The 27,499-nt window shown below is 34.0% G+C and overlaps 1 pseudogene; it reads right to left on the reverse strand.

Moving 5' to 3' along the window:
- Window positions 1-774: 774 nt before the first annotated feature.
- The window catches only part of LOC111140791, a 59,908-nt pseudogene continuing 33,183 nt past the window's right edge, over window positions 775-27,499 (reverse strand).

The raw sequence follows: 27,499 nt of genomic DNA on the forward strand, positions 1-27,499 counted from the left end.
TCATATGTACTATGTTATATATTTTACCTTCTCCCCCCTCCCCAGAACACCCCAGAACTGGCTGACTTTAATTTAGAAACAGCTTTTGGCTATAGACATTCATGTTTAAGGAAAACTCCAAATTACACAAATTACCCTGTCTCCTGGTTTTTCATGGAAGAAGGAATAGATGGCTTTCTGACCTCTTTGTTTTTCTTTTCTTTCCTAAAAAGGAGTGAATATGACAATAACAAAGCTCATAACATAGTCTCACCAAATTCAAAGATTACCCTTAAAGGTCTTCCCTTTTCTTACTCCTTCAGGACATGGTTCTCCCACATGCAACCTCTCTCACCCAAAATATGCATGCAGCAAAGAGATTTGTATGCATCTGTGTAGCAATGATATACGTACAAACACATATCTCCAATTAAAACAACAAAATACATGACTAAAATAAGACCAAGTGTCTCAGCCACAAGCAAAGGGGAATGATTGCATGAGTCAGTAAACAAAAGATCTACGATAGCAGCAAGAGGCTGTGAGGCTGTGAGGCAGTGAGGTGTGGGGAGGAAAAGGCATCCTAAGAGAGTTCATCCTTCAGGACCAGTACCCACAGAGAATCAGGAGGGGCAAGAAGCGGAGAGAGACCTGGCTCTGTGAATGGTCTGCACTACAACACCTCAGGGACTATTTTGTGGATTTGTTAGAATCAGATGGACTTGTCTGGTTTTTGCCAGCAGGTGATCAGAAGTGAATCACTACTCATTGCTTAGTCATTGCCACCACAGATCTTCAGAAGAATCTTCCAGTAATCCCCTGGTCAAACCTTGTTCCTGCTCCCCTCATGGCCTTGTTGAACCTTTTGGCAAAAAAAAAAAAAAAAAAAAAAAGGCTGGGGTATTATTGAAACATTTTACCACCACTAGCATTGTCTGCTCCAGGTTCCCAGACCTCTCGGCAAATATTCTCAATGTCTCCACCCATCTTCTCTGATACTCATTGAAAACTGCCACCTGGTGGGCCTGGCTATGCGAGCACAGAACCATATTGAACTTGGACTCCCATGTTCCCAGGCAGTCCTCCCCAGCCAGAGTCAGCTCCTCCACATGTCTCTGGATGAATGGCAAGTCCGCTTTTGTGCTCTCACCTGTATTTCCTGGTGGTGAAACGCTTCTGGAGGTATTCTCACTTGTCGTCTTGAATAGCCTTCTCCAGGGTCTTTTAGAATTCTGTTATGTGGGCTCTGCTAGATTCTTGGATGTGTTCATTGCTGTGGGACGTGAGAATTTCAATCAAGCAGGCTTCATTGGTGGAGGCCTTCTTGAAAGCACCCCTCCTCTCAGAAACCTCAGAAAGGATGGTCTTCATCAGAGCCAAGATGTGTTCTCAAAGTTTTTTGACCATTCAGACTTCAGATCTTTGATCAAATCCTGGAACTGTCTTGAAGGTCTGGAGTATCTTCTGATACCACTTGTTGGAGTAACTCTCCAGGCAGCTGATGAAGACTTGCTTCTCTATCCTGAAGACTTCCCAGGTCTTCCACCGGAACTTGCCATCTCTCAGGGGGTCAAAAACAGGGACATATGTTATGGTGCCTGTTTTCAGACTCTGTTGGAGGCACAGCCAGAGTGACAGCCCCAGATCCCAGATATCCTGTGAAGCTTGGTACCAGATATTGCCACCACCTAGAAATGGCATTGACAGCTACTGGGGTAGGACCCTGGGGGTTGCTGCTCAAGGGATAACATAGGCTGCCTTGACACTAGGGACCCTGAGTATGGGTTTCTGCCTCTAAGGTACAGGTACATTCTATATGGAGGAATGGGTTGTTGGATGAAAGGAGGCTGGCCAAAACCCCTCAGTGGGATGAGAGGATCTCAGGGTATAGGTTTATCACACTGGCTCTTTGAATACTCCAGACATGGTGGTGTTGGTTGACCTGCCCTGTGTAGTTGGCCATATTATCCAACCCAATACGGGGCATGTCTATGTGGGAGTGTGTTATCACCTCCTCAGGCTCAACCACCTGATGCAGCTGAAGGGTAGCCACCTGCCAGCAGATCATACCCTGGATAATTTACTGTTAGTCTAGCCTCAGGTCATGGGAGCATGAGGTTGTGAGAGATTAATTGGACTCAAGCAGGAGTGGCTCCTCTGCAGATGTCCCAGGCATACCACCTTAGGTCTGCCTGTCACTCAAATCAAGATAGGGCATTTTACCTTTCCCCCCTTGGTCCCATGAGAAACAAAATATTTACTTGGAAATAATTACTTAAATTTAGTTAGCTATTTTGCTTTCCAAATGTTTAGTAGGTGAAAGATCTCTGCTAAAGGAGAAGTGTATACTTCAGTGACTAGTCCCATTTTTCATTCTTTGACTGATCTATTAATTAGATTGTAAAGATTCAGGAAACTTACTCTTAGTAAAATTTATGCTTGATTTTTCTGGAAAGTAAGATGTACAGTAGAATGAGAGGTGGAATACTGAGAATAGATTCTGTTGGTAGTGTATATTATATTTAATGTAGTATGTATGCTAGGATTTCCATATGTCTATTCTTGGGGAAAAGTTATAATGAAGACAATGGGCTTGTGGGCTATGAATAATGTCACTTGTGTTATATAAGTTAATGAACAATTGACCCGAGTAGGTTAGAGTTAAGTGTGCTAGATAAAGAACAGCTATGAATCATGAATAAGATGAAACTATTCATTAGTTGAAATGGTTCATTGTATTACTCTATATCACTCTTACTGCACATATGTGAAGTTAACATTAAAAAAAAAAACAAAAAAAAACCCTGTATTTATGAAGTTCACCAACTTGTTTTCCTCTGTAGCTTCAGATGTTATCTGATGTAAAACATGTTTTAGAGTTAAGAAAAACAAGAAAGAAAAAGTTTTTATTTTCTTCCCACCAGATGAATAAACCCCTTAGTCTGCCTAATTCATGTTTCAGCATGACTTTTTCTTTAAATATTTTATTTATTTCTTTGAGAGAAACAGAGATAGTGAGAGAGAGCACGAGCAGGAAGGAGGAGAAGAAGTGGGCTCCCTGTTCACAGAGAGCCCAACTTGGGGCTCGATTCCAGGACCCTGAAATCATGACCTGAGCTGAAGGCAGACACTTAACTGACTGAGCCACCCAGGCACCCCCAGCATGACTTTTATTAACATATGACAGTTTAGCTCAGTTTTGTCCTAGATTAATCACACAGTAGTATTGGTGACTCTAAATGCGACAAAACTAAAGAAACAAAAACTTTAAAAATCCAATAATATTTTAAAATCCAGTGATAGGAAATATACAATGATTTGATAGAGACTTATAAAATTTTCTTTTATTTCTAAATGCCTTAGAGAATTTATATGAAGGAAAAGTTATCAAAAGTTATAAAAAATTATTTTTAACCTCAGAAGTTATTGATCACATAATCTTATTTTCTATATCACGATAGGGATAATGAAGGCAAATTTAAAGCACACCTTCCTAAGAGTTCTCTCTAAAAGATAATAGAATTTTTATCTAAGAGATAATAGAATCTCTAAAAGATAATAGAATTAAAACAACATATTTTATTTTTCCTGCTATGGGATTTTTTTTTAAATGAAATTAAAAGAATTCATTAGAAGATATTCAATATTCTTATTCCTATGTTTAAATTGTGCTTTTAAATTTATATCACACATTATTTTTATTTTTAATATTAACATATTTGAAATTGGGATTTTCTCTGGGAATCTAATGCACAACATAGTGATTATAGTTAATAGCACTGTATTATATACTTGAAAGTTTCTAAGAAAGTAGACCTTAAATGTTCTCACCACAAAAAATAAATGGTAATAATGCTATGTGATGCAGGTGTTAGTTAATGATATGGTGGCAATCATTTTGCAACATATAAATATATCAAATCATCATATAATATACCAAAAACTTGCACAATGTTATGTATCAATTACATCTCAATAAACTGGAAAAAAATGAAGTTAACATTTCCATAAAAATAACTGAAAAGTCTAAGGCAAAGACAAGTGATCAACTTTACCACTTAAAAAGAAATACTCATATAGGACTTCTTCCAATTTCTGCATGTATGCAAAAAAAAAAAAAAATGGCATAATGCAAAGGCACTAGAAGTTTCTAAATAACATAACTAGAATATATTTTGTTATTTAGGACCATCTGTGTCATGGCCAATTCTTCTAAGGACCCAATCCTACAATGTGGTATTTTTGGTAAGTAACTATTGATACCCAACCAAATGCCTACACCCTCATTTTTGAAACTTATGAATATATTCCTTTATATTGCTAAAAGGACCTTGCAGATTTGATTAAACCAAGACTTTGCAATGAGGAGATTGTTCTGAATTATTGAAGTAGACCCAGTATAATCCCAAGGGGAAGTCAAGAGGGTAAAGAGTGAGAGAAAGGGAAAAAGCAGAGTTCAGAATGATGTGGAGCCATGAGGCTAGATGTGGGCAGCTTCTAGAAACTGGATTAAGCAAGGCAACTGATTTTTTTCCTGAGCACCTAGAAGGAACATCAAGTTTGCCAATACCTTGACCTTAAAAGTTCTAAACTTGAGAATTATAACACATTCATGATATTTTTAAACCACTAATGTTGTGATAATTTATTAAAACAGTAATGCAAAACAAATAGGATATTCAAGAACAAGAAGGTAGTATGAATATTAAAGCCATATCTAAAGGACTGGAAACAATTAGCATTTTTTAAGACTTCATTTATTTACTTGAGAGAGAGAGTGAATGAGAGAGTGAGAGAGAGAGAGAAGCAGCAGGGAGAGGGGCAGAGGGAGAGGGAGAAGCAGACTCCCTGCTGAGCAGGGACCCCAATGTGGGGCTTATCCTGGGACTCTGGGATTATGACCTACCTAAGCTGAAGACAGACGCTTAACTGACTGAGCCACCCAGGGGCCCCACAATTAGGATTCTTAATTCTAAAAGATCTTCATTTAGGAAATTCTATTAGCTATGGTGGGAATCAGAATTTTCCCCATTTATATTCTGTTTCAAGGAATGTCTATTTTTGCTCCTAGTTAGGGTTTTTGGAAAGTGTTTGCAATGTGACTTTCCAGTTTTTCCAGTCAATAGATGGTGCTTGCTTCCTCATTCATTGAACATTTCATTGGTAATAGGAATGTGGTAGAATCTGGTTTTGCAATGGAAATATGCTCAGGTCAACCTAATTGAGGCATGGAGCAAAGGAGAAGAATTGTAGCTGAGATAACCTAAACCAGTTACCCTCTCCTCAACCTACCCAATAGACTATAGATGACTGAAGACTTTGAGCTGAGATTGGCAGACCAGAAGAATAGATTCAACTAATCCCAGGTTAAATTGCCAAGCAAGAGAATCTGGGGCAAAATAATTGTTGTTTTAACCCACTAATAATTAGTGTAGTTTGTTACAAAGCAGTAACTAACCAATAGACATGTTTTTCCATGAAAACTATGAAATGTAAATAATCAAGACTCCAAGATGACTGAGAAAAGTACAGTTTCTAAGGATGGCATATTTTCAATGCCTACCATATGTATGGCCTCTAAATGTCTCGATGTACAACAGACGTTTTATGAGGAAGTCAACTTCACTTTGCTAAGCCTCTGATATGTGAAGTATATTTGTTATAGCACAGCCTATTCACCTTCACTTTTTTTTTTTAAAGATTTTATTTATTTATTTGACAGACAGAGATCACAAGTAGGCAGAGAGGCAGGCAGAGAGAGAGGAGGAAGCAGGCTCCCTGCTGAGCAGAGAGCCCGATGCGGGGCTCGATCCCAGGACCCTGGGATCATGACCTGAGCCAAAGGCAGAGGCTTTAACCCACTGAGCCACCCAGGCGCTCCTACCTTCACTTTTAAAGATGTAGCTGTAGTTACAGATTGAATTTGTCATAAACATACTCCAGTAAGGATGGCCAACATTTATTGAAATCTTATTGTCAGGCACTATTTTGAAAGCTTCCTTCACAAGTTTAAATGTTATTAGTGCCCTCAAAATCCATATGAATTATATGTCATGAGTATTTTCACTTTGAAGACACAAACACTGAAGTATAGGAGAGTTAATAAACTGTCTAAGATTACACGGCTTACAATTGTTAGGGCCAATAATTGATGAGTAAAATATAAAAGTATTTCTAATCAATCTACCACATTTGTCTCAAAAACAAAATGAACAAACAAAACCTAGTTGGGTTCTAATCTGTTCTCTTCCTGTCAGTTCCACACACAATAACCACATTCAGAATTCTGTATGAGATATCATTATGAGCTTAATTTACTCATCTTTTCAACCCATATTTCTTTTTCGTGGCAATTGCTTAGAGACTATTAGTCTTCAATGTGAAGACATCACCTGTTGTGGATTGAATCTTATTCCTCAAAATACATGTTCAGTTCATAATTATCAGTGTGTGATTTCATTTGGAAATAAGGTCACTAAAGATATAATTACAATGTAAGTCAGAAAGAGTTCTGAAGAGTCAAGACTGACCCTAAGTCCAATCACTGGTGGCCTTACAAGAAGAGACAAAAATATACAGAGACACACAGGAATAATGGCATGTGAAAAAAGAGACAAAAATTGGAGGTAGACATCTACTTGATAAGGATTTTCATTAAACCAGGCATGGGAGAAAGGTATGGAACATATTACCTCTCAGAGTTTCCAGAAGGAACCAATCTTGTTGATACTTTGTTGATTTTGGACTTCTAGCCTGTAGAACTCTAGGAGAATAAATTTTTGTTTTAAGGCACATTGTGGTATTTTGTCATGGCAGCTTTAGGAAACGAATACAATACCCTTGACCTAAACTTTGCCATGAGTATTTTTATTCATCAAGCAATTTCACTTGGCACCAATCCTTGAACTAATAATCCTTGCAATCCAGACATATACTAGACTGAAATATTTTTCATTCAAACCTCACTTAAAACCCTTATGTTCTGGGAACTAAAAGTAGTCAGCTATTCTATCCTTGTAAGCCTCTAAATGTGTAACTTGTCTTTATTTTCTTTTGCTTCTGCTGAAAATTGGGCTTTTTTTTTTTTCTCCCCTAAGCTTATATCTTCCTTGCAATACTTTGTTAGATGCAGCCAATAGTCACCAGCATTTTTCCCACCTAAATTTCTGTGTTCCAACATTTATCTTTAAAACTTTAGTTTAAGTAGGGCTATAGGATTCTTGAAAAATTTATCAGACAACAAAATTAGTAAATATTTTGTCACAGCACTACATTAAAACACTTTTCTGGCCTCAGTGATCACTTTCCTTGCCCTTACCTCTCAAAGAATGCATAGGGAGAATTCCCTGGAGGCTCTCTTATTAGGACACTAATCCTACTCATCAGAGCTCCACCCTAAACCTCATTACTTCCCAAAGGCCCCACTACCTATCACTATCACATTCAAGGTTAAGACTTCAACATACACATTTTGGAGGGACACAAACTTTTTATCCCTAACAGTTCTGCTAACTAAAACAATGTTGGGAGCTAAGACATCGATGTGTCATCCCAAGTTGAAAGGGAACATGATATTAGTAAACACTAGTAATGTCTATCAAAGTTTATCTATGTAAGGAGACTTTTAATTAATATTTCTGATTGACAGCTGAAGCCTTATAAAATTTAAAGGAAAAAAAAAACAAAAAAAAATATTTCAAGCATCTAAAAAAGAGCAACAAAAATTCTGGTCATTCTGTGAATTAACAAGGTTTGATAAATAGTTTTTCAATATTCTAAACATGATAAACAGTTTTTCAATATTTTAAACATTTGCTAATATGGCTCATATCTTAGAATTCCACCATAAATATTTTGCTTTATTTATGAACACTGTCTTAACAGGAAATGATATAAAACAGAAAAGTAGTATCATATCTAAACTATACATATGTATGCAATAATTTCACATACAAAGTGTATCCCATATGTTAAAAATATATATGTACGTAGAAGCCTGTTTATTATATGTAATATGATATAATATAATATGTAATATTATATATATAATATGATATAATATGTAATATTATATGTATGTATATATATATAATATTACAATGTAAGATATTCCTTATTCCAGTTCTGTGTGTTTGTGTGTGTGTGTGTGTTTGCTATTCTGAATTTCTTGGAATACATGACAGTTTTAAGGTGAAATCTAGAAGAAAAATTAGTCAAATACAATGACATATACTTCCATATGTCTTGTCCCAGGGGCTGTTCAATCTGACTGCCACACATAAGGAACACAGCTAGGGACTCAATGCATCATTTATGCTGGATTATATTTACAAAGACCAGAGTGAACTTCTGAATGATCATATTGAATAGAATTTCACTACTTTCTCAACATCTGCTCAAGGAAATTTGCATAGATACCACACGTGCAAGCTAGCAGAGAAAGCTTCAGACACTTCAAATGTTTTAAACTACATTTTGTACTGTGTTTCTGATCTGAACAAGTAGCCCCACTTTGATACTCTTTCGGTCCTGAGGGAAATCTTACCTCTTCTATTATTTAGAGAAATCTTGTAATTGAAAAATTTAGTAAAGTTACTTGAGAGGGAAAAATAAGTCTGATAACAGAAACGCAACAGTGTAAAAAGTGTAAATAAAAACAAAAAGAAACAAACAAAAACTTTACATATGAGATGTTTTAGTGAGGATGAGCGAAAGTCTTTGTTTTTCGGAATTTTAGTGACTTAGGTGTTCTAGGCAGTCATTAAATTAAACATACCCATTTAAAAGGACTAGAATCATACTGTTTAAAAAATTTAAAAAGGCAACTTTGATTGCCATAGCTTGAATTTGATATTGCTGTTTGCCTATCAGTGATATGACATGTCTCATATTGTGACCACATGACCCAAAACTTTTCATTTTTATGTCCTCATCATTTTACATTGTGGAATTTGGCAGGGCAGATGGAGGTGGGGGGAGTCCTTGTTTCTGATTAAAATAATCAGTTGGTTTCTTTAGATATTTTCCTACCACTATGAAATGTTTATGCAAAAGAAACATTCTTAATTTTCAAGGATTAAAATGTATCTCTGCAGAGCATTTTGTAAAACAGTCACATGCCCTGCATTCATTAACCCCCAAATGTGAATCATCTGTTTTCACAGAAGATAAAATAGAGGGCTCTTTATTATGATTCATTCAAATTATTTCCTAAATTTGCAAAAATTCAATGTTTTATTTATTTATACACATATATTTTTATAAAGTGTAAAATAGAAGATCAGCAACAATGGAAGCAGTTCATATTTCAACATAAAAAGTTGTGTGTGATGGACAACTGGGTGGCTCAGTCAGTTAAGCTTCTGCCTTCCCCTAAGTTCATCATCCCAGGGTCCTAAGATTGAGACCCACGTCAGGGTCCTAAGATTGAGACCCACGTCAGGATCCCTGCTCAGTGGGGAGCGTACTTCTCTCTCTCCTTCTGCTCATTTGCATGCTTGGTCTCTCTCTTGATCTCTGTCTTGCAAATAAATAAATAAAATCTGTAAAATAAAAGGAAATTTTGCTATAAATCTTTGTTAGTAACCATTTTTTTTCTATTCTAAATAGAGTAGCTCAATGGTATGTAACAATAAAAAAAATAGAATTTTTTTCTTAATGCTTTGATTTTTTAAAATATTAAAATTTAAAATTTTGGGGGATGCCTGGGTGGCTCAGTTGGTTAAGCCGCTGCCTTCGGCTCAGGTCATGATCCCAGGGTCCTGGGATCGAGTCCCGCATTGGGCTCCTTGCTAGGCAGGGAGCCTGCTTCTCTTGCTGCCTTTGCCTGCCTCTCTGCCTGCTTGTGTGTATTCTCTCTCTCTATCTCTGGCGAATAAATAAAATCTTAAAAAAAATAAAAATAAAAAAATAAAATTTAAAATTTTTTAAAATTTTAAAATAAATTAAAAATATTAAGTATAGTAATACCTATACAAAAATAGCAAATACCTATATAAAATTGTTAATACCTATATAAAATTTAGTAATGTATTTTCTTATAAAATGGACAATTATAAGAACATTTAAAAATTGATTTTCTATATGTAAAATTCAATTTTATACATGGTGGCAATTCTACATAAAATTATAAAGAAAAAGGAATTTACAATCTGTAAATACTTTGTGTCTTTCAAATGAAAATGTGTGCCTATGAATACCTGTATTCAAAAACCATACTGTATTTAAAAAAAAAATTAATGTAATTTAATTATTTTTTGTTTGGTTTACTTTTTCTAAAGGGATCACCCTTCTAGCCTACTGTCTTTATATAAGGAGGACAATTCAACGTGCCCCAAGTAGTTTCTATCCCTTTGGAAATTTAAACCTTAAAATCATCAGTCATGGTTTTATACCTATTCAATACTATAGTTTTCCCATATAATTCTTTCTCTCTCTCTTCCTTTCTTTCTTTCTTTCTCTCTTTCTTTCTTCTCTTTCCTTTCCTTTTATTTTATTTTATTTTCCTTCCTTCCTCTTTCTTTCTTTCTTTCTTTCTTTCTTTCTTCCCTTCTTTCTTCTCTTTCCCTGTCTCTCTCTTTCAAATATTGGTAAAACAAACAAATCATAAAACTTGCCATCTTAATCATTTTTAATTGTTCAGCTCAGTAGTGTTATATATTCACATTGTTGTGAAACTAATATATAGAAATTTTCCATCCTGTAAACTGATACTCTATACTTATTGAACAACGCCCCACCCTGACCCCACCACCCCTCCTCCAGAGGAAAGGTCTCAATGAGTTTGAATACTCTTAAGTATCTCATGTAAGTGGAATCATAGAATATTTGTTCTTTTTTTGCCTGACATATTTCACTAAACATAATTTCCTCAAGATTCACTCATGTTGTAGCATGTGTTAGAACAGGTTTCCTTTTGAAGGCTGAATACTATTCCCCTGAATGTATATACCACTTTTTATTTATTCACTGATCCACTGAAGAACATCTGTGTTCACTTCATGCTTTGGGTATTATAAATACTGTTGCTACGAGCAGGGGTGTATAAATACCTCTTTGAGAGTCTGCTTTTGGTTCTTTTGAATATAAACCCTGAAGTGGAATTGATAGATTATATGATACTTGTATTTTTAATTTTTTGAAGCACCGTCATAATGACTGCATAGTGACTATACCATTTTATATTCCCACCAAGAGTGCATAAGGCTTCCCATTTTTCCACATCTTTAACAGCACATTATTTCCCGTTCTTATTCTTTATAGTATCCATCCTAATGGTTATATGATGATATATCATTTGATTTTTATTTGCATTTCCCTAATAATTTGTGATGTTGAACATCTGTCATTTGCTTGTTGACCTCCATACATTCCCTATATTTGGAAATGTCTCACTCCTGCTTTTGGTCCCAGAGATGCATTAAAGATGTATTTTCCTATTTAAGTGTGTTATGTAGGCCCCAGCCTATTGACATTGACATTCTTGCCTAAGAATACCCGAGAGCATTCATGTAGGCCCTTTTTAATCACAGAGCGCCCCACAGACTTCTTCTGCCACCACAAGGCCAGTGTAGTAGTAACCAAGCAGTCCTTGTGGTTCTTGTTATGATTGCATGACACACCTCAGTAGAATCATCAGGCAATTTTGAAGAACAAGATTTAGTGCTCACAAGTCCTAGAGGGTACACAGCACACTGTAGGGCTACACCCTGAGATGCGAGGGTAGAGAGAGAGAGAGGGAACAAAAACTGGAGCTCTGCCTTTACTAGGGTCAGAGGCTGGTGTGCCAACGGTTTCATAGATTCACTCTTTCTTGATAAATTTAAAGCATAAGAGCCAGAATTGAAGTTAAGGAAAAGGAAGAGGAAATCAAAGTCATTTAAGGGGTCAATTATGTAGGTTATACAGGGTTTTTGAAAAGTGAACTTCATGGGCAATGGTGGCCTGGTTCCTTACATAGTTTTTTGCAAGTGGCTATGTCATATAGCTGGCAATAGGTTGTATTCAAGCTAGATGTCTTGAAATGGATGCTTCTGCCATCAAAAGCTTAATGTCAGACACATTATAATCAAAACATTAAATATCAGATACTATAATATGGAATAAATTTATTTTACTATTTTAAAAATACTACAAAATGGGGCACCTGGGTGGCTTAGTGGGTTAAATCCTCTGCCTTCGGCTCAGGTCAAGATCCCGGGATCCTGGGATCTTGCCCTGCATCGGGCTTTCTGCTTGTTGGGGAGCCTGCTTCCCTTCCTCTCTCTCTCTGCCTGCCTCTCTGCTTACTTGTGATCACTGTCTGTCAAAAAAATAAATAAAATCTTAAAAAATAAAAAAAATAAAAATACTACAAAATGGAATTAGAGAACAGTTTTCAATGTCCAATGTATTTATTTTATTTTATATTTCTATAGATGATTTTGAGTTTTCTTCATATGCAAAATGTCTCATCTGCATGCAACATTTTATTTTCTGTAGTTATATGTCCATTTTATACAACTTTTAAAATCTTGAAGGGTAAGTATCATCTTTCACCTCAATAGAATTATATAGCCATGGCACTGAACTTGGAGTTTATTTAATAAATTAAATGTGATAATTATTTATATCTTTACTAAATTTAAGGAAGGTAATTCCTTCACACATTATGGAAAGTTATGCTTTTTCGTTACCTAAAATGTGCACCAAATATAATCTGACATAATTTTAAGTCTATCTGGAATAAGGTTGGGCCTTTTACCAAGCTTCTCCTTTATCGTTAATATCTAACTACCTCTTCTCAGAAGAGAGAGATGCAAATGTCCTTTTTATGGCTTGACTCCCTCTTTCCTGGAGATGACCATCAGAAAAGGAATCATTTCTTCTCATTTTTTATTCCTTTTCTCTTTCTTGATGATATCAAAAATAACTTTCAATTAATGGTCTTGGAGAAAAAAAGTTGTAATATTACTGGTTACTATAGAAGCACTAAATCCCCAAATTCCTGAATATACTTTCTTTCATTTCCTCAATGTAGGTTTTCAAAATCTTACTTTTTGTGCACCATGTACATCATTCTTCAACTTAATATAGGGGGGATGCGTTATTACTGTTTCATATAAAATTGTACTTGTGTAGTATAAGACAATTATTTTTGGTCTTTTATCATCAATAGAAAGCTTTCATATACTTTTCTTATTTTGTCATCATAAAAACCTCAATATTGTTGGGACAGACATTGTTATTCTATTCTGTAATTCAGAAAAGTGAGTTTCATAGAGCTAAATGTTTCCTTAAAGATCCCCCAGTTGTGTGTGTGTGTGTGTGTGTGTGTGTGTGAACTTGTTGGTCAGTAAAATACTTTTTTATGAACTCATGAGAAAACAAGTTCACATCAATTATATATAATTTTATGTCTGTGTCTTTGTGTGTATGTATTGAGGTTTTGCCCAAATTAGACTTACATCATCATGCTGATGCTAAAATATACTTATTTATATGTCTATAACATAAAGAAAAAATAAACTTAGGTAAAATTTATAAAACTGTACATCTCAGTTTGAAAATATTAGTCATTTTTGTTGTATATGTGTGTTTGTATATTTATACATATTTCTGTGTATTTGTATAAAAATATTTATTGAAATAATCACAAATATGATCTTCACAATGGTAGGCATTAGGACCAGAATATAGGACATGTTATTTCTCTTATTAAATTATACCTGCTGAATATGATTAAGGGAGCAAATAAAGTAGAAAGAAGTACCCTACTGGGGATCAGAAGTCGTTAAAGTTAGAATCACTAATATATTCCCGTGAGTACAATTAAATGTGAAACAAGCCAGTTGTGTGTGTGTGTGTGTGTGTGTGTGTGTGTGTGTGTGTGTATACCCTGAGAGTGGTTGATAGGTGAAACCTTGTTTAGTAAAATAATGAGAAAGCTGGTCCTTTTAGAAATGCTATAGAAACTAACTTGCCTGATTCCCCATCTATCTCAAACAGTTTTAGTCGATAGAGTAAGTAAAAATATATCTGGAAACACCCTTCCGTATTTCTAGCTGGAAATTAATAGAAAAACACAAATCTATAACTATCACAAAATAAGTTTTATAAACAAATAATCTTAGTACTATGGTGAATGGAAATAGTGTATACAATTCATATTCAATATAACTTTAGAATTTGAGTAAGTTTAAGGTTTATTACATTAAAAATGTTGACATAGTAATGGCACAGATTATCAAATGATCTTCACTTTTAATTTATATCAATAGTTCTCTATGCAAAAGATGATTATAAAAAATACCAAACCATTGTGATAAGGTAATTATCTATACTGTGAAGTATCATCAGGCTTAGGAATTAAGCAATAGTTCCATTAAATATATTAGGATATGATATCTGTAAGTCTCATTCTTGGTCTATTTATCTGTCAACCTATATTGTTGGTATTTTCTCAGTTCTTTCAAGTAACACTTTTGTTATAAAACAAAATTCAACGAAATAATCAGATTCCATGCAATTTTTCCCTAACATTATAACACATTAAAATTAATTTACTTATAGTTCAATATTAAATGCATGTTATGTATCAATAGTATGTTACAAGCTAAAGTTCAAAAAAATCAAACATGTATTTTAAAAAAAGGATGGAAAGTAAGTGTTTTGATAGTTCCAACTCCATACTATTCCATTGACAAATCTGACCACTGTTCACCGTATCTGCCACAACCACTCTGGTCAAAGCCATCACCATCTCTTTCATAGAATACTGGAGTCTAGTTTTCACACATTACTAGAGGGTTCATTTTTAAATATGTCTTATTTGGTCCCTTTTCAGTTCAGAATCATCCAAAGACTTCTCTTACATTTAGAATAAAGTTAAAAATCATTATCACTCCTTCAAAGTCATGTGCAACCTTAACCTTTCCCTCCCTGCCATCAGCCCTCACAACTCCCATTATTTCTCAATATGCATCATCTACGCTTGCATTCCTCTGGTTTCCAGTCTCAAATAACTTTTTCCTTACTACTCTTTGCAATGAGTACCAAGGGTAAATGGGCAAATGCACAATATTGATGTGGGGAACTATTTTAAATGAATGCTAAACTGTGTGACAGGTTAAGGATGATAAGGACAGAGATGTCCTCACCCCTAGAATATTTTAATCTTTCTAATTTAATACAAAAAAATGAAAAGTGAAACAAACAGAAGTTAAATTTTCACAGAAAGACTTCTTAAATGCTAATATCCTTTTATATACTCATAATCACACACATCCATGCATCAAGACACACATACACACACTTGCATACACATGCACTATTAAGAAAGTGCTCATCAGGGGTGCCTGGGTGGCTCTGCCTTCAGCTCAGGTCATGATCCCAGAGTCCTGAGACGGAGCCCCCTCATCGGGCTCTCTGCTCAGCAGGGAGCCTGCTTCCCTTCCTCTCTCTCTGCCTGCCTCTCTGCCTACTTGTGATCTCTGTCTGTCAAATAAATAAATAAAATCTTTAAAAAAAAAGAAGAAAGTGCTCATCATTTCCCATTTTTCCAAGTCTTTGTATATACATATATTCATAGATGTTTAATTTTACCAAATAAGGTTTTACAGAACTGCTAGGTATCTTTCGTGATCCCTTCTAGATCTTTCTGCTATGTCCCTGCACAAGGCTACGTTGTATGAACTATGACAAAGAACAACCTTGGTCACAGGGTGGCAAGGAGATACAGATATATTCCTCCACCAGGAAAGAGAGAACTCCCTCCTCACGGCTCTCTCTGGTTCGGTTGTTCAGGCAATTGCTCCCCCTTTTTTACTCCTTGGGATAAATATTAGATATGGTTTACAGGGGTTAATATCTTCAAGCTATTATATAAGCTGTTGTGTTCTCTTGTGGGATTTCTACAACCAACTCATATCTTTGTAAATAACCCCTATAAATTGTTCTCAACGTACCCCAAGTGTTTCATTTGTTTTTGTTCAGAACCTTGACTTAAATGCAGCTGTTAAAACGGGTAAATACATGAACCCATTATGTGTATTTATTCATATTTTACTTGTGAATTTTGCACGTTTTCATCAAGAACATTATCAGCATCTGCTTTAGAGCTACAGAGCAAGCATTCAATTTACTGCTTTCAAGAGCTTCTCATTTGGGCAATCCAGAAAGCTGGACCATTTATCAGCTCAGAGCTTCTTTTTTAATTTGAGTTTGTGGATATATAATTTTGACCAGACAGAGGATGGTTAAATGAGAAGTAGAGGTAAAGTCTCTGTATTTGTATTTCCCTCAGCTTATTACTAACATGATTAAGAACCAGTCTAAAGGTAACATAAAAGCCACATGCCAACCAATTAGCATGGTAGTCAACAGCTGTTACATATACCTGCCACAACATCCCCTCATCATGGTTCTCTTACTTGGGATTCAAAAGGAAAACACTAAGCATCTGTGCCGTTGATTCCACTTCATATTTTCTTAAATAATTATGCATCTCCAGTCACTCAAGTTATGGTAGTTCTGGGCTGAGGAATGCATATGGTTAAGTAAAAATCTTGTGTTCTCTTAAATTTCTAAATTTTAATTACTGAATCATATAGATACATTTTTATTTAGATGATCATAGAAATCATGAGATTTGTCCTTCATTCAATAATGTGGTAAATGATATTAATATATTTTCTAATAATGAACCAACCTATGCCTACAATATATTCAATGTGATTGTTTTATTTTTCGAAAATTTTTCTTTTGATTGTGTTTGATAATATATCGTTTAGGATTTTGGCAAATATATTTAAAAAGTGAGATTAGGTTATAATTTCGGTTCCTCTATCATCCTTCAGTAATTTGGGCATTAATGTTATAACAATCTTATAAATAACTTTCAAAGCAAGACTGTTTTTTTATATTCTTTGAGAAAGCTTAATGAGATTTGAATTATCTTTTTCTCAAATATTTTATAGAACATACATTTAAAATCATCAGACTTGCTTTGTGTATGTATTTTGCTTATTTTTTTCCTTTATTTTGGGTGGGAGGAAGCTTTCAACTGATTCAATGTCAATAATTAAGTGTAAAGAAATAGACTATTTCTCCTTGAGTCAGTTTAAATATTGTGTATTTTTAGGTATTTGTGCATTTCCAAATTCATTGATATGTACATGTATTTATGTTTTCATTTTAGTATTTATCACATTTATAATTATATATCCCTTTTTATTTCTTAAAAAATTTGTTCATTTCCATAATGTGTAATCAATAGCTAATGACAAGTTCTGAAATATGACCATATGAGTGCTGGTCTGGAAAAGGTGAAGTAAAATATCAGAGGTTTCTGGGGGATCAGATTAATGAGATAGTAGGATAATTAAACCAGGTGCAATGGTGAGCCACAAGCTGCTAAATGTTTTGGTAAGTATGGGGAACTGTAAAAATGAGGTCACGTAAGAATGAAAGTAGGAAACATGGTAGGTAGTTCAATTTGATTTCAGGCATTTTGAATAAAAATGATATTGTTTCAAAATATCAGGAAAGAGTGATGTAGACTTATTCCCTACTTTTGAACTCTAAGGCCAAAATGACTAACACTAGCACTTACACATGTATAAATAAACATAAATTGATATATTAATGAAGTTTTTATGTATTTTACACACACACACACACACACACACACACACACACATATCTTTTAACCACCGGAAAGCATCAAGTTGTCAGGAAATTGATTATACAGTATTATCTTTTGAAAATTTAAGCGCTAAGTATATTTTTGCAGGGGTCATTACTTAGCCTGCTACTATTAAACATTTTTAAATTAATGATTGGGGTGATGAACCAGAGTGTCTTTATTAAATTTGCTGATGACACCAATTTGGTAGGACAATTAGCACATTTAAAAACTGGATTAAAATTCAAAATGACCTTGATGAGTTGGAGAGGAGCCTGGATATAAACAAGATGAAGTTGATTAAGCTCATGTGCAGTAATTCATTTACCCTTTTTCGCATTTACAATGGCCAAGCCATTACGCAACTCTGAATGGAACTTTTAATAAAAATAGTTTGAACCATCTATTTGCATTGCAGTGTAGTCATAACAAATGTGAAGTCAAGATTTTGGTGCATCCAACTGGCATAAAAATGAACTTCTTAGTCTAAGGGAAGTGATGTTGCTTTCAGGATTCTTCAAGGCATGAATACCAAGTTTGAGATGGAAATACGTCTACCAGAAATCACTTAGAACAGGTCAATGTTTCTAAACTGAGAAAAAATAAAACACAACAAAGATCATTGAAGAATTCAAAAATGCCTTGTAAGCTGACAGTGGTGTTAAAAAAAAAAGTGGTAAATGCATGACTTATGAATTTTGGATGAAGTTTTTGCTTTTTTGTTTTTTGGTTTTTGTTTTGTTTTGTTTTGTTTTCTGTATTAGTTACTTAATGTTTTGGAGGGAATTTCAATAATTATGGTACCAAGACTGTGAAAAAATGAATTATTTATGAATAAAGTGTTTTACATATGAATAAACTAGCTTAAGAAATAAATATAAAGATTTAAGAAAATAATTACAGGCTTCAGAATTAACCTTAACATTAACATTTTTGTCTTTAATGCGGGTTTTAAAATATGGGGTCAATGTCTATAATGAGAATTTCATGCAAACTTTAAATTACAAGGATATGAAGTTTTCAAATAGATCCAGGAATGTTGTCAATGTCCTAAAATTCACTCATGATACACATCTGCTGGTCAGAAGATCCAAGTTTAGGAAACTTAAGAATTGTCTTCTCAACATATATGGTCTCAGGACATTTACCCTTTTTCCTTTGAATCAATAGACTTGATTACTTGGAGCAGTTTTAGGTTCATAGAAATATTGACAACAACTACAGAGAATTCCCAGATACTCCTCCTCCTATCCACAGTTTCCCCTACAATTAAGATTTTGAATTAGTGTAATGTATTTGTTATAGTTGATGAGCCAGTATTGATACAGTACTATTAACTAAAGTTTCTGTAGTTTACATTAAGGTTTGCTTTTTGTGCTTGATAGATTTATGGGTTTCACCAAATGTGTAATGTCATGTATCCTCTATTAAGGTATCAAGAGAAGAATTTGACTGCCCTTAAATTCTTCTGTGCTTGAGTTACTCATTTTTTTACTACCCACAGTCCCTGGAATTAACTAATCCTCTCACTGTCTTTACAGTTTTGTCTTTTCCAGAATATCATGTTGGAACCATGCAGTATATAGTCTTTTCAGACTACCTTCTGTCACTTAGCAGTATGCATTTAAGTTTCCTCTATGTCTTCTCATGTCTTGATAGCTCATTTCTCTGTATTAATAAGTAGTATTTCACTGTGTGAATGATCCACAGTTCATTCATCCATTCACCTAACATCTTAGTTTCTTCTAGCTTTCAGCAATTATGAATAAAGTTGCTCTAAAATCTGTATACCTATTTTTGTTTGCATAAAGTTTTCAACACCTTTTTTTTTTTTCTAAATACTGCAAACATTAGTGATGGGAAACCTCACTAAAATGGACTTGGCAGGTTTTGGCTGGGGGAGCTCTCACACCCTACCATCCTTGTCAGTTGCAGAGTTGGACTTCACCTTGCACGTAGACGACACTCTACTACTTCAGCCAGAGGAAGAGACGTTCTCCTCATTCTTACCTGCAACAGCTCTGCCAGTGAAAAGCCACCACACTTTGAACTCCCAGTTCATTCCAATGGGTTTTTAGTTCATGACAACCTTCCAATGTTACCCCTTTTCTCCTTAAAAAAAGTGTGCCTGTCCCTAAGCTACCCTCATTTGCATATGGTTTTCACATAGCTTGTTTGTCCCAGATTGCATCCCTCCTTTATTCTTGAATAAATCCATCATTGCTAGTAAAATAACTAGCGGTTTACTTTTAAGGTTAACAACACCTAGACAATACCTACGGGAGCTATTGCAGGGACAAATGGGTAAGACTATGTTCAGCTTTGTAAGAAACTTCCAAACTATCTTTGAAAGTGGCTGTACCATTTTTTTCATTTCTATTAACAATGAATGAGAGTTCTTTTTCCTCCACACCTTCTCCAGCATTTGGCGTTGTCATGTTTTTTGGAATTTAGCCATACTGATAGGTGTATAGACGTATCTTGTTTTAACCTACAATGACTTAATAACATTTGATGTTGAGCATATTTTCAATATACTTATTTGCTATCTGCTTATCTTCATTGATGAAGTTTTTGTTTTTGTTTTTGTTTTTCCCCCAGATCTTCTGTCTACTTTTTAACTGGGTTGTTTGTTTACTTATTGTGGAATTTTAAGAGGTATTTGCATTTTTCAGACACAAATCCTTTATCAGATATGTTTTTTGCAAATATTTGCTCCAAGTTTGTAGCTTGTGTTTTCATTCTCTTAATAGAGTCTTTAATAGAATGGTTTTTTTTTTTAATTTTAATGTAGTCTAACATCAGTTTTTTGTTTTTTGTTTTTTTCTTTTTTCCTTTCATGCATTATGCTTTTGAGGTTGTATCTAAAAACTCATTGCCAAACCCAAGGTCACCTAGGTTTTCTCCTGTACTATCATCTGTATGTTCTATAATTTGATGTTTTACATTTGTTTCTAGTTTCAGGTCTGACATGTAAAAAGCTTGGAGCTTTTCACTCCCATGCTCACAGTAAGATGAAAACTGAAGAAACCAGAAATCAGTAATATTTCCTAGATTCATCAGAGCATTGAGGTAACAGAACAAACTGCTGTCCTAAAAGCTGGAGAGACAAATAGGCAGATACAGAGAGTGACAGCTTATGGGGAACAAAGCGGAGCCCAGGACAGAAGCCTACATGTATGTACAGCTACTACTATCTATAGATATTTTAAATTGTAATTGATGGATTGCTGGATGCTATGTGTGGACTAGCTTGAGATTAAAACTACAAGTGGGCAAAAAGAGAAGGTAAACGACACAAAACAAAACAAAACAAAAACTAAATCCCTAACCTACAAAGAAACAGGGATGAGAATTCTATTCCTCTGTTCTTTAGAAACTATGCAATCAAAAAGAGAGTATAATGAAATATTTAAAGTGCTAAAAGAAATACTATCACCAAACTAGAATTTTGTAGCCAGGAAAATTATCCTTCAAAAGTGAAGGAGCAATAAAGAATCTCTAACACAAGTAAAAACTGAAGGACTTTTTACCAGTAGGACTGCCTTGTAGGGAATGTCAAAATAAGTTCTTCAGAGAGAAGGAAAATGATAGAAGTCAGAACTGATCTACATACTGGAAGAAAGGTCAGAGAAAGAATAAAATAGAGGTAAAATAATATATTGTATTTTCCTTATTCATGCACTGAGGTTTGCAAATTTTGAACATTTATTTTTATTTATCAATTGGACTTATTTTATAAAAAGATACTTTTGCTAATATACTATTTGATTATCCACTGCTATGGCACATACAGTGATAAAGGATAAATGCTGAATCCCTTTCCAGTGACCAGTTTTTAGTATCATTAAAATCTCGTTAATTTTTTAAAAGATTTTATTTACTTGTCAGAGAGAGAGAGAGTGCACAAGCAAGGGGAACCACAGGCAGAGGGAAAAGCAGGCTTCCTGCCAAGCAAGGAGCCAGATGGGGGACTGGATCCCAGGACCCTGGGATCATGACCTGGGCCCAAGGCAGACTCTGACCCAACCAGACATCCCAAAATCTCACAAATTAGGCAGACTTCTACAGCAATTTATGGTATAAATCCTTACAAACTAGGAATAGAAAAAAACTTTCTCATCCTGATAAAATCATACTATAAAATACTACAGCTAATGTTATACTTAATGGTGAAAGACTGGAATGAACTATTTGAACAACATGTATTTTATAAAGAATTTGCACCCAGAATATGTAAAAACCTCTTACAAGTTTTTAATAAAGAAAAAAATGTTTCAATAAAACTTGCTAAAATGTTTGAAGTTACACTTCACCAAACAAGGTATTTGAATGATAATTAAGCACATAACAAGGTATTAAATGTTATTAGCCATTTTAGAAAATACATCCTCTACATCACTACTAGATACCTCTACACCCCTACTAGAATTTTAAAAGACTATTATCAAATATGGGTGAAGAACTCTCATGTATTGTAATGCAAAATGGGCTCACCACTTTGAAAAATAATTTTACAATTTCCTATAAATTCTTGATTATCATAGACTCAGCAATTTCATTCATAATTATCAAAGTAAATTAAAGCACATGTACTCGAAAGACAAGAACTGATTTATAGCAGCTTTCTTCATACTATCTGAAAATCTGATAGTGTGTTTATATCCTTACAATGGAATCCAAATCAATACCAAACATGAAAGGACTCTGATATATACAGTAGCACAGTGTTATATTGTGATTTATACTAGAAAATATATATCTGTTTTTTTTCCCCACTTATGGCATAGAGCTCCTAAAAGCTTTGGAATTTCCAAAGTAAAGAAAACCACCAAAGTATCTCCTGTTATGTTAATAAGATGACTTTTGGACACCACCTAAGGATGGTGGGCTGCTTGCTAGGAGAACAACCATGTGACCAATGATTTAATCAGTCTCGTTTGTGTAACAAGCCTCCATAAAAACCCAAAGGACAGCGTTCCGATAGCTTCCAGATTGGTGAACATGTGGAGATTTGGGGTGAGTGGCTCACCTGGAGAGGGCATGGAAGCTCTACAACCTTTCCTCATACCCTGTCCTATGCATCACTTCCATCTGGTGGTTTCTGAATTATATCTTTTTATAATAAACCAGTGATCTAGGAAGTAAAATCTTTCTCTGAGTTCTGTAAACCACCCTTGCCATTAACTAAACTCTGGAAGGCTATCATGAGAAACTTATTTATAGCTAGTTGGTTAGAAATAGCAGTAACTACCTGGACTTGTGACTGGCATTGTAATGGGTAGGCAAGGGAGGCAGTCTTGCAGAACTGAGCTGTCAGCTTCTGCAATCTGACCCAATCTCTGTGTAGGTAGTCTGAACTGAGTTAAATGGTAGGACACCCAGCTGGTGCCTGAGAATTTCTTGTTCATGCGGGAAAGTCCACCCACCCCCTGCCCCTGACATACACACACTGGAACTGGGTACAGGAATCCAAAGATATGGATAATTCTCAAAGAAAGGCATATGAAAGAAGGTGACCCCAAACACTGAATATTATATGACTTTGTGTAATATAGTGATAGAGAGCAGTTTTTTGACTGCTTATAGCTAGAAGATATTAGGAAGAGATTGATTGCAAAGGGATAGGGAATATTTCAGGTGACAGAAATGATCTTTATCATAATATAGTTAATTAAATGATTGCAAACACTTAAGAAAATTATCAAATTGTATATTGAAAACTGATTAATATGACTATTTAAAAATCATATTTCAATAAAACCCAACTAAAATAAATGAATAAAAGGACAAATAATCTAAGGTCATTTAATTTTAAGGGTAAAATGTTTTGCATTATTCTACGTTTCCTTCCTTGGCAAATACTACAATATATAATCATAATCATCATCATGTGTTTAAAAAGGGTCTAATTCTTTAAGGTACTTATTGGACATGCAATCTCTGTCAGAAGCAGAACTAGCACTCTGTTCTTTCAGGCAACAGTCTCTTTGAGAGGTCCGTCCTAGTTTGGTGCCACACATAGATTGTTTTATTTCAGTGTATTCTATGTAAGATTCCAGACTCCAATTTTAATTTTACTTTGAGACATATTTTACAGTCATGTTTTGCCACATCTATAGGCTCCAAACAATTCTTCATCCTGTTTTAAAGTCCTCTGATACATTGCCTACCACACAGGCATACGTATACATAGGCATACTTCTTCCACAGGATGCACACCTACAAAATCTTATCTTACTCTCCAGTGTGTTGAATGAAGGAAAATGGGAATTTATAATACGATCAAAAGGTAATCAGCATTTAATAAATTGTGTGTGTGTGTGTGTGTGTGTTAGATATTCTACATTTTGGAAATGACAAATTATATCCTATTTAAAATTGAACAGAAAATACACATTATTTCATTTATGAATTCTACAACATGAGAAATTAAAGTGTACAAAATGTTAATTTTTTATATGGGGAAAATATATTTAAAATAAGTCTTTTGCCATCATCTTAAGTAATGGTGAAAAACTTCTCTCTCCGTGTCTCTCTCTCTTTTCTTTCTCTCACTCATGAAAAATACCCACATAAAAATAATTAATGCATTAATTGAAAAAAATGGACTATTTAATATGGAACAATATTGCCAAATGGAATTTAAAGTTCTAGAGAGAAAGAAACAGTGTACTGAATATCATGAAAATAATTCATGTTTTCTTACCTCCTAATAACTGGTTGTCTTGACTTCCTGAAAGTGGTAAAATTCTTTCTGCTTTTTGAGATGATAACTCAGTAAAACTGTCAAAAAGATCAAATTTCCTTCAAAGTATTAGATTTTGTCACAAAATTTGGAAGTACCAGTTCTCTTGGGGCAAATGTAAATATGCACCGTCAGTTTGTGTGTGTGTGTGTTTTTTCCAACTCTGTGTGATTGCAATATCTCTTGGGAAATAGATTTGCCTCACTTACTTCTCAAAGATTTACTTTGGACTAATAAATATTACTTTAGAAAATTCAAGGTAAAATGATTCTTAATAAACAACTGATGATGAATTTTTTATGCTTCAAAATTCTTTAAATTTCAGATATCAATTAAGATTATTTAACTAATTAACTTGATAAGTATAATATTATAAATCATTGTCATTAGTCAAAATTTTACTCAGTTTAAAATCATGGTAGGCATTAAATAGTTAACCACTTAAAATAGATATAAACTATTTTATCCTCAACTAAATTGTGATGGTAAAAAGAAATAAACTCAGTTTTCTTATGAGTATAAAATGGAGGTAAATTCTTTAACATTTATACTTTAAATAAGCTAAAACATTCATCAAAAGGAAGAATAACAAAATTTAGACAATAAGTTATGAAAATACAGTCACTAGTATCTAAACTTCAAGAATTAAACAAACTTCAGAATAATACCTAAATTTTCAGAAAAATTAAGCAATTAGATATCTTAATTAAGAAATTTAAATTGAAAATGCAGTAAAAATATAGATATATTTTATTATATATATGCATATATGTACATTCATACACTACCACATCTTTATTTGTAAAGTTCAACTTTTATTAAATGCCAAAGATCTGTCATGGGGAGACTTTCTAAGTACTTGCCATTTACTTTCATCCTAACAATATTGCAGTGTATGCACTCTTATTTTTTGTTTTTTTTTTTCAAGAATTTTAATTGGTTCATAATTGACATACAGTATTTTATTAGTTTCAGTGCTTTCAACATTTGTGTACATTGTGAAATAATCACCACAGGAAGTCTAGCTACCATCTGTCACCATACAAAGTCAATACAATGTTATTGACTATATATATTTTCCGTGTTGTACATTACATCCCATGACTTATCTTATAACTGTAAGTTTGTATTGGATTCTCTTCATCCATTTTGTCCCCCATGCTCCCTTGTCTCTGGAAACCACCAGTCTGTTCTCTGTATCTGTGCGTCTGAGTTTGGTTTGGTTTGTCGTGTATGCACTCTTTTACCGATTTAACAAATGAGGACGCCGAGATTCATTGGCTAAATAGCTCGCACAATTTTCTAAGTGGCAAAGGTTGTGTATTTTACTCCAGATCTGCCTTTCTCTAAACCTCATGATATACTTATCCTGCTGCAGATGTTTGTGGTTTGATGGATGACAACACAGATGCATAAATAAACAACTGTGAAATGAAAATACACTACGAGGAGCTAATGTGCTTAGCAAAGTCTTTCATTTTTTGTATCTGCCTGATAAAGAGACACAAAAATATTTATCTCAAAAGAGAAATGTTTGCTGACTTTTCTTTCCCTGTGTACGATCTTCTGTATAATTTATAATGAATTTTTAGAACCGGCAGTGTTCATACAATCTAAGCATAACTGCCATAACCACTAAGATTTCACAGTTTTCCAGTTGTCCTTTCTGGGACTCATCTAAATATTTTCCAGTAAATTACTTCATGACTGATCTGATTTTAATAAACATGCAAATCAAACTGATATTGGTATGTAAACAGGTAGAAAAATAATCAAAACTCTAACAGAAAGGATGAATACTCCATAGGGAAATTGATAAAATGATTTAATTTAAAAAATCAATACAACAAATTCAATTGAATTCTTTAACATATTTAGAGAGATACAATTTAAATGTTATGAAATATACCCATTTTAAATGTATAATTCAGTGTGTCTTTTTTAAAATATATACACAAAGTTGTGAAGTCATCAACACAATTTAAATTTAAAACATTTTTATCACTCTAAGAAGAAACCCCATGTCCATGAGCAGTCACTGCTGTTTAGGCCACATTCCTCCAGACCCAGAGGATCTTTCCGTCTCTATAGATTTGCCCATTCTGGACATTTCATATGAATGGAGTCATACAATAGGTAGTCTTATAATAGGTAGACTAGACTAGGTAGTCTTCAGTATTTATCAATATTTCATTCACACTGTATGGATAAATATTCCATGGATGTAAAAACCACATTATATTTATCCATTTATCTGTTGATAGACATTCAAGACTTTCCCCCCATATTTCAGCTAAAATGAATAATGCTGCTATGAACATCTGTGTGCAACTTTTTTCATGGATATATGTTTTTATTTCTCTTAGGTATATAACTAGAAATGGAAAAATTTCATCATATGTTCATACAATGCTTAAATTTTGAGGAAATATCAAGTAGTTTTCCAAAGCACACCATTTTACATTCCCACAGGAAAAGTTTGACACTTCAAATTCTTTCCAGCCTTATCAACACTCATTGTGTCTTTGGAAATAGAGCCATCTTATTAGATATAAAGTGACATCTCATATCTTCATTTGTATTTCCTTAATGATTCAATGTTGAACATCTTTGCATATGTTTATTGATCATTTGTATATCTTCAGTGGAGACATATCTCTATAATTCTTTGTCCGTTTTTTAAATGAGGTGATTTTTTAAAATTATTGAGTTTTATAAGTACATATTCTGATAAATGTAAATATAAAACTCCAGAATATAAATTCCAGAAGTCATTGCATATATTTTCTTCTCTACTGAGGATGTCTTTTCCCTTTTGAGATGATACTGTGTGAAACACCAAAGTTTTGAATTTTCATGGAGGCTGCTTTTCATTAATTTTGTCAGTTGTAATTTTTGGGGGTTACATATAAGAAAATATCTAAACAGATAAAGAGTTTTTTTTTTTCCTATGAGTTTTTACGGTTTCAGTACTTACATTTACTTCTGTAATCCCTCTGAGGTTTTTTGAGTATGAATTGTGGAAAGGGTCTGACTTCATTATTTTGCATCTGGATATCCAGTCTTTCTGGTAATATTTGTAGAAAAAGCTTTTCTTTTCTCATTGAATG

Source organism: Enhydra lutris, unplaced genomic scaffold (genome assembly GCF_002288905.1).
Source record: "Enhydra lutris kenyoni isolate GAN:26980312 unplaced genomic scaffold, ASM228890v2 scaffoldscaffold5, whole genome shotgun sequence".
NCBI lineage: Eukaryota > Metazoa > Chordata > Mammalia > Carnivora > Mustelidae > Enhydra > Enhydra lutris.